Below are 10,000 nucleotides of genomic sequence, written 5' to 3' on the forward strand. Positions count from 1 at the left end.
TATGACAGGGTGGAGAGGAAGGCATTGTGGTAGGTTTTGTAGGGTTGTGTCATGTCACCATGCTGTTCAATGTGTACATGGATGGGGTGGTGTGGGAGGTTAAGGCGAGGGTAATGGACAGAAGACTGAAGATGGTTAAAGAAAATGTAGAAAAGTGTGAGGTGAGCCAGTTGTTGTTTGCTGACGATAGTGCGTTTGTGGCAGGGTTAGATGAGGGATAAAGGGAGTTAGTGACGGATTTTGGGAGGGCATACGATAGGAGAAAATTGGAGGTAAATGTAGTTAAATGTAAGATGATGAGATGTACAAGAGAAGAGGATGGCAGCGAGTTGGAAGTAAGTCGGAGAGAGGCTGTAGGAAGTGGAGAGCTTTAGGTACTTGGGGTCATATGTGGTAGGAAAGGGAGGAGAGGAAGTGCAATTAAGTTGTAGACTGAGAGAAGCAAGTAAATGTCTTGGGAGAATAAAAAGTGTCATGAGAAATAGGCATTTGAAAATGGATGCAAAGAGGAGACTATATGTAGGGGCGCTTGTGCTGAAGGTACTGCAAGGGGAAGGAACATGGAATTTAAGAGAGACAGAGAGGAAAAGTTCAAATTTGTTTGAGATGAAGTGTGTAACAAGTATGGTAGGGGCTACTAGGTTGGATAGTAAGAAATGAGGAGGTGAGGAGGAGAGCGGGGCTAGAAAAGGAGGTGGCAGATAGGGCCGATGAAAGAGTATTGGGATGGCTTGGACACATGGAAAGAATGAGTGAAGAAAGATTAGTAAAAAAGGTGAGGAAGGCAGAGATGGATGGAGTACATTTGAGGGGATGACCGAGGATGAGATGGATGGATGGGGTGAAAAGGGCGTTGAGGAAGAGGGGAATGTCTGTTGAGCAAGGAAGGGAGAAGGCAGGAGGTAGGGGTGAGTGGAGAAAGGTTGTGTATAGATTATACAGTGATGCAAGTAAGGGAGGGGATAGGGGTGGCAGAGAGTGGTTATGTATGAATGATATTTTGACGCAGCCTAAAGGGATTTCTCCCCGTCTTCTCTTTTTCTGCATGAGGGGACGGTGAGGGGGAGGGTCACCGACTAAATGAAGCGGTCTTGTTGTGGATGTGCTGTGTCTTGCTATATTGTTTCTGACCCAGGGCAATGAGCGGGATACAGGGATGACCCGTCATCCATAAGGAGCTAAGATGAGGAGGAGGAAAGGGTGGCGGATGGGAGTGGAATAGATGGGAATGGGTACTTGGCTTTTGACTTGGCTACCTCCCTTCTAAGTGGGAAAAAGCCCTTGGTATATAGACACACACATACACACACACACACTTGGTGGCGCAGTTGGTAGAGCGATGAACTGCGAGCATGGTGGTGCGCGTAGTGCTTGGTTCGAATCCTGCCCTGGGCCGAAATTATTTCGGTACAGCTGCGCTTCGGGTCGTTACTCTGACTCTCGTGGGCGGGGAGTTGGGTGTGTGTGTGTGTGTGTAAGGTCATAGCATTATCCATAGATCGGACCTACGAGCTCTGAGCTCTCTTCCAGGAGGGAAATAGCTGTCGATCACGAGTCCAACACGTGATCCAAAGACCAAGTGAATACACACACACACACACACACACACATATATATATATATATATTTATATATATGCACATGTGTGTGTGTGTGTGTGTGTGTGTGTGTGTGTGTGTGTGTGTGTGTGTGTGTGTGTGTGTGCGCGTGTGACTCCCAAAACTCATTGCTTATTTTCTTGAGATATCTTTCGAGATTATCTGTTGTATCAAAATATAAGGCTTAGATTATGAACTCTACATGTGGGCCTGGCTACGTTTCTGCCGGGTCTGCGTCCCACTGCACGGGGTCAGGTCACATTAAGGTCATTCTTTGCGGAGATTTCTCCCAATGGGTGCTGCTTGCGATGTCCCTGGTGTCTTGGCTCTTGCGGTGGAACTCCGCGGGGTATTCTTGCTGAGGGAAGATTTAATACGGTTGTTTCTATACGTTTATGGTAGGCTTTTGTTTGTGTTGTCTCAGTCATTTTGATTTTTTGTTTAATGCTTTTTTTTATAAAGTTTTGGTCATTCATAGTGCTTCTTGTGATACTCTGCCTATGTATCCTTTTTGCACCGGGGCAGGTTACTCCTTCCTGCAAGTGTGATGTCCATTAACAAGATCAACGTGGTGAAGCCTACATCCCTGGTAGGCAGGCGATTGTAGTCGCGAACGTTACAAGTCTATTGGTATACTAAGTTCAGTTCTTGAAAAGTCCTTGTCGGTGAGATGAATTAAAGATGAGGTGCAGCTTCGGTAAAAACGTGTCGGATTCCCGGCGAGAGTTCATAATTCAAGTCTTAGCTACATCTTCTGAAGATGGCCGAGTAAGACCGAAAGACATTTCGAGAAGACGAACTTTGGAGGTCTACCGATTACCCTGAGTTACAGAGACCGAAACATTGCGAGAAAGAACAAGAAAACAACGCCGGAATTCTTGTCAATTTCAAGAGAACATGTGCACATAGGTATATGCGTATAGATACATACACATAGATATATGGAAATGCGCACTGCGGGGATGAGAAACTGCGATCCCTGCACCAGCATCAGGAGAAGCAAGATTGAAGGAAAAAATAGAAGTCCGACGCGAAGGACCTACGCGTGGCCTTGCGGGGCGACCAAGGAGAGGGAACACGTTTGACTTGGAAACATATCCTAGGAGCTTTGGGGCTCACGGGGTGGCGGGGTTCACGGAGTGGATGAAAGCGCGCGTGAGGGAAGTGTTATAGTAAGGCGGGGAGGACGAAGAGGCCAAGGAGGGAAACTTGTATGGAGAGGAAGGGGAGCAGGGTAGAGATAGAGAGAGATGGTTGTGGGGTGGGGGTTTGCATTGAAGGGCGAGGGGAAACCACATTTGAATAACACATCTGTAGGGGATCATGGGTACATGAGAGAATGTCCGGGAGTGCGGGACGTCTATGGGCGAGATACACAGGAGAGCTATGGAGTGGAAGGAATATTGGGTGTGGCATGTCAGGGTGGGCGGGAGGGAAAAGTTCACTGTGGCACAAGTCGGATGGCGACTCAAGTGGGGGTTTATGGATGAGGCGGCTTTCAAGAGATTCTTTTCTTTCTATGTCAAGACTGGACACAACGAGGGTTGTGATATGCACATGTAAGAACATAAGGGAACATCTGCATGAGTGTGCGTAGATGTGGGGGATGGTGTGTGGGGGGCGAGTGTGTGTGTGTGTGTGTGTGTGTGTGTGTGTGTGTGTGTGTGTGTGTGTGTGTGTGTGCGTTTGTATGTGTGTGTGCGCTTGCCTGCATGTATGTGTCTTTGCGTGCGTAAAAACTAGGTGTTACAGTAACTAAAAAAAAAGTGGAATGACGCAAGGGAAAGTGGGTGGGAAACAAGACCGGGAGGAGGAGGAGTTTAAGAGAAACCCCGGCTGGGAGGGTAGGTTGGGGACCAACTACTCACACTGAGAGAGAGTCCTGTTTCCGTATTTTATTACGCAGGCATCGAGTGATGTTGAAAGCTGCGAGGCGAGCCTCCGCCATCACCAGCTCCGCTCAAATGGAAAACAAACGGCAATGGCTTCGCTCAAACGGAAAACAAACGGCAATGGCTCTGCTTTCCGTTGTTACCCTGAGCGAGCCCGTCCTGTTGACAGCGGTGACCGTCCCCCCGTTGTCAGTGGCGGACTCTATTGCTGTCGCCGCCAGCAAACTGGGAAGGAAGGAAGGAAGCTCCGTGTGACGACACAGGCATCATCATTGGCACGGGTCACCTGTTCCTCACATATTAATTCCGTCTGACGCCAGGGGGGTTTATTCAACCTGATATTTCTCTATTTTTTCTAAAGTTCATACAAGTATATCACCTGCCGTCAAGTAAATTTACTCAACAGGATTTTTTTTTTCTTTGAACCCTTTTTCGGGCTCCCATAGAAATATTTGGAATTTGAAAACAATATCTTAATATGTTATTTTTCAAGCAATTCTAATGTACTTTAGTATGTGACCATTTTTCATTTGAGCGCACTAAAGTGGTGCAATGTTACACCAAAGTTGTGTCCCGTAAGGAGGCTATCTCGGCCGTAACGCGGGCAATCAAGCTAATCCCGGCGTACGGGATGTATCGATCGGACTCCTAGTAACCATAAGAAGCCTGTAAGGGATACCTTACCAAGCTGAGGCTTATGTTTTGCAACTCAAAAAAGCTTTAGTATTTTAATTCTTAACAGTTTCAACCTATGTCAAGACTGCATGTAAACCATTTCAGCAACCAAAGAAATACTGAGGAACATGAGTATGTACTATTTATTATACAAAAATACAAAATTATAGATATATATTTACAATGAGAAATGCAATGACTATGGAAAATGACTCTAAATTCTAAAAAATTACTTAAAAACTTGTATACAGATAAACGTGTATAATACGAAAAATGCAATAATAAATCAGGACAAATCACAAACATGAAATACAGCCAACTTATATCCATTGCTGAAGAACTAGTAGCCTAGGAGGAGTTGGAAAACAAGACCACAGAGGATGGAGTCCATTGGCACTTGTGGCACTCATCAGGAGGACGGAGTGGGAGAGTAGCTGGAGGTGCTGGGAGAAGAAGGTCCAGAACTAGGTGGTGCTTGTGCTGGAACTGGGAGAAGGCAGACAATGGAAGCTCTGAAAGCAGTTCCTGGTATCCGACAAACACAATGCTACCTGGCACACAGTACACATCTAGCGTGGCCGGTGAATGTCATCCTTCTTTGTGTAGTACTTGCAAAACTGCCCATTACTAACGTAGGACCGGCATGTGTGGCTCCATCACATCATACAGGATATTTTCATGTGGCAGTCGTGCTTTCTGGCCCTTCATCAGTACACCACTGCAGGCAGCTGGTCTGAAGAGAGGCTTGTAACTCTTTGGTTAAAGCTTTTCTGACTCCTGGCAAACTTGGAGATCTCCATCCTGAAGGCCTTTAGAGGTATGGTCTTCTCCTTCAAGGCTTTGCAGTCTCTCTTGTAGGGCAACCAGGCATTCCGGATGCAGTGATCCAAAAAGTAGCCATTGGTATCTTGTACAATTGTGTCAGCATATCTGACTTGTCAATGCCTCCCATCCCCCAAATGTAGTCCTCGATGACACCAGGTCAAGGCAGTTGTACCTTCTTCTGGGTCGTATCATGCCGTTTGGCAGTCTTCATGGGTTCCACACTAACATCTGTGGAGAGCAGTGTCACTACCTTGTTGTCTCTCTACCTCAAGGCCAGAATACCATCAGTTGAAAGGAACTCGTAGGAATTCTTCTGTGGCTTCTTCTCTATCTCCTTGACAGATGGCAGTAGTGCATTTCCAATCCTATTGATCCTGGCAGTACCAACATACCGAGTGCCAAACTTGTCCCTCAGGTACTTCATCAAGTCTATGCTGGTAAACCAGTTGTCTGCATAAATGGCAGACACCTTGGACCTCTTCAAAGTCTTGGTAAGCGCAACAACAACAACCCGGATGCTAACTGGCAACAGCTGCTCTTCTTCAGTCAGTTCGGTGTGATGGCTTATGGATGTCTATTCCCCTTGGTAGGGAAGAATGTCATGGATGAATCCATCGACACTTACACGGCAGAACAACTTGTACCCCTACTTGTCTAGCTTGTTCTTGACGCACTGCCGAAGACTGTCTGCCATTGTGCCCTTGTAACCCGGCCATGTTTTCGTCTATAGTCTGGTGAGGAGTCTCTGCTACTTTCTGGAACTGCTGGGCTATTGTTGCAAAAAGAAGCCTTACTTTAATTTACTAAAACGGACGTTCCTAATGTAATGTGACCACAATGATAAATCATAATTAAATTAGAATGATCAAAATAATCCTAATAATTATCTCATAAATTACAGTATTTCCACTAAAATATCATAATTTTATGTTAAATTACTTAAAAATTTATGCCAAACGTATTCCAACCACTAACAATAATAATAACGCACTTATTTAATCACAATCACTAATTTCATAGTGAAGTAGTGTTATAGTTTTTTGTTTTTTAATGCAACAAAAGTCGGCAATATGACCCGATCGGGACTAGCATGGCTGCTGGGTGCCACGGCGCTTATCCCTCACGGGACGACGGTTAGGTATTATCAACTTTTTCATTAACTTCTAATAAATTCACACACTTCACACTACAACACCATAAAGCACAATTACTTAACTATGTTTTGAGAGAGATTCAAAAACCTGCCTTTCAACATATAAGTTTCGTGTTACGAAATGTACAGTACGTGCAAGAACTTTGTTGACTTTTCGACGCTATGATGGTTCCGACAATACTAGTCACTTCCGAGTTCTCTGCACAACACCCTACAAGTCCTAGGGTGTTCTGATTGGTTCTGTAGATATATGATGAGTGCTTCTATTGGCTGGAAATCGAACACCCAAGTTCCCACATGGTGTCTCTGTGAGATATCCGTTAGAAAGTGCGCGATAGTGTATCCTCTCTAAGGGATACCCGACCGAAAAAGCCTCAATAAAAACATCAAATGAAAAAAAGAAGAAAAAGATGAAGATGAAGAAGAAGATGGTGATGATAATGATGATGATGAGGACGACGAAGATGACGATAGCAATGACGATGATGGACGATGACAATGACGAACGACGACGACAGCGACGACGACGACGACGATGACGACCAAGAGCAGGAGTTGAGTGCCAAGTGGGCCCCGCGATACTTTCCCCGCTACATGAGCCTGAAGATGATGACCCCGGTTTGATTACAAGCGCCGAGGTCACGATGGAGCGGTCGACAGAGAAAAAAGGAAATGTACCACCGGAGAGCTTCAGTACAACATTCAGGTACAACTGAAAAATAACTCACACGTGTCGATGACACTGAGGCAGCACCTAACGGGCACAGAGCAGACGTCAATCCAACGTTTCTTCCCGGAGAGATCTATAGGAGGTCAACGCATAACTGAAAACTCATCAAACTTCCATCAAAGCAGAACTACAATATTTTTTCGTCTTCTTTCTTTCTTTCTCCTCTGATGTCTGCTTCCTTCACATTTTTATTCTTCTGAAAACGGACTTGTGTTAATTATATGACTGCAGCGTTTTACAGTAATTGTCTGGCTCCGAAGTGAGATCGCCTGTATTACTTCTCGACATTACAAGAAGAGAACAAAAAAATTCTCATTAGCGCTTCAACCTCCTCGCTGCAGTGACGTTCCTCTCTTCCTCTGACGAACGTCAGACGGTTTCATTCGGCTGAGGGGCTGGATGATTAAACCCACACGGAGCCTGGGTTAATCTACTCACCCCCAACCCAGCCCCTGCCCTCCACCACTAACCTCAATGAGACCTTTCGCAGTGAGCAAATTGATACCAGACACCGCCAGATTTTGTAATTCTTGCCGGAAAATAAATACTTTTTTGGGCAAGTTTTATAACCTTACAGAGGTGTATCGTTGTACATTATTGTGTCTGAAATTTAAGTCAATTAATTTCATGATTGCAAACGGCATATAGCATTGTTTGAGCCTCTATTTATAATCACAGATGATATTCGTAAAACAGCCTATAATTGTATCAAACCAAGCAATTTGTCATTTTCTACCGACTTCAATGGACGTATACTGATATATACTTTCATTTGAATGCACCAAGCAATAGGCAAATCCATGTAATGTATCGAAAATATAATTTTGCATCGAAGACTTAATTTTTTCGGTACGATAAACTTTGTCTTAAGTTATATATATATTATTTAATCTGACGTGCAGTTTGCCACGGCACACGTAAAATTAGTCATATTTGTTTGAAAATAGCTCCCAGCAGATCTAAGAGGCTATTCTTTACAAAAATGTCGTTAACTTCGTACGTCCGCCACGACTGTTGTTATTTTTTATCTCACTGATTGTCTTCATATACAGGACGTGACAGTGATATCCATCATTTTTCAACACTCTAAGATAAAATGCACAAACCGAAATCATCTTATTTTTACTGCTCATAGTTACTTCAGTAAAAATTATTACCTATTTTTAGTTTTATCTTATAATTAAATTAACAAAGCCTTATCACACGCCAGTAAGTAAAAATTATAACATTATGAGTCATGTTTCTAATTTTAGATACATTTATGCAGCAATTTATGGCGTATCTTTTTTTAAATGTCGGTTTCCAAATTAGCTAAGTCACCCCTTTGCCTCGTGAGATCCGAGACAATTGGAAATTCTAGCGCTAATAGGAATCTACGAGCCCGGCTACGAAAGGTCCCATTGACTAGAATCATAAGAACATAAGAACATAAAAATGAAGGAGACTACAAGAGGCCATGAGGTCTACACTAGGGGGTTCCAGTCACAAGAAAAGAGAAGAATGGTGTTACGGCGATGACGGGGTTAAAGGGCAATGGTGCTACTGCGGCGCTGGGGTTGATTTGATCAAATCCAACGACAGAGTCTGTTCTAGGCGCCTCCAGGTGATTCCATTCGTACGAGGAAATCCCCTTCCACATCGAGAGGGTGAGAGCTATTTCGGTTACCCCTTTTTGTACGCGTTAAATCTGGCATTATTCCTTCCAGCTGCCGCTATGCGATGCGACGACCCGCCCAGTCAGTCAAAGGAAACACATTTCCCAGCCAAGGGGATAAAGGGTTAATTTGTCGATGCTTTCGCCTCCCGCACGGAGTCATTTGCATTTTATTTCTCGCAACGCATTCAAAACTAATTTATATTCATTTCTATTCCGCTAGCCCCTCTTCATTCCCTTCTCTGATTCTTCCCTTTTCTCTGATAAAAATGACTTCGCTCCTTCGAGTTTTTTTGTTTTGTTTTCCCTCTGGGTGTTTCCCTTCGTTTCCCTTCCTCTTCCTCTCGTTTCCTCTGCCTGTTTCTCCAAAAGTACTTTGTTCATTCATTATGAGAACAGACTTTTTACTTTCTTTCACAATTGATTTCCCCTCCATTAGTCTGTTTAATTGATTGACGATTCACCTTGCTTCCCCCACCCCCCACCCCCACGGTTTTCTGGCCCGGACCCACAAGATCCCTCTCTCCACCAGAAGAAATCGGCATTTTTTGAAATGAACTCAGTGTGTCCAACTCACCGAACATCATTCATGAAGTATCATTACTCAAGTGTTCTTTCGCAAAACGAAGATATTAGATATGTGTTTACACACACACACACACACACACACACATATAATATATATATATATATATATATATAATATATATATATATATATACACACATATATATATACATGGATATTTACGGCTCCCGACTAACTAATCATTTTTCTAGATGATATACCCTTCAGTGTAAACCAGTGTTTTGGTACCGCACACCCAACCGTACCTCGTGTGGTGGCAGACCCTCGGTCAGACCAGCACTCTTGATGGCTCCTCCAAGAGGCTAAGGTTTAGATTGGTCTTCACGGGTATTCATTTGTGTAGTATTACATATGCTCATTTGTACGTAGAGTACATATATGAACATATATATATGTATTCGTATGTACATACATGAACATACATAGATACATACGTACATACGCACATACATACAAACAAACATGCATATACACATACACAAGCACAATAACCACAGACATTATACACACCTGCGCTCACCCCTACATGGACCTGTCGAGGTCCACGTGGCTAATCGCGCTAACGACATCTACGGTGTTAACCTCCACCTTAATTGCGCTCGTGTCAGCCCTGATGCTGCTGCTGCTGCTGCTGGGGTTAAATTCGTGATATCGTCACGGGCAATGACTTCTCATACTTAGATATTTCGGCGCTGGTGGTATCAGGAGCGCCATTATCTCCTACAGCGCTCGTTCGGGTAATTGACCTTAGAACTACGCTATTGCCTGTTTATTCAGCCCTAACAATCAGCTATGTGGATCGCTTTAGAATGAAATTGGACGGAATGCAGTACCGGTAAATTCCCCCCTCGACTGCGATGATCTACGTCGTCACGGTACAGAGTT

Source organism: Oratosquilla oratoria, chromosome 36, assembly GCF_046742065.1.
Source record: "Oratosquilla oratoria isolate Oo_2021 chromosome 36, ASM4674206v1, whole genome shotgun sequence".
NCBI lineage: Eukaryota > Metazoa > Arthropoda > Malacostraca > Stomatopoda > Squillidae > Oratosquilla > Oratosquilla oratoria.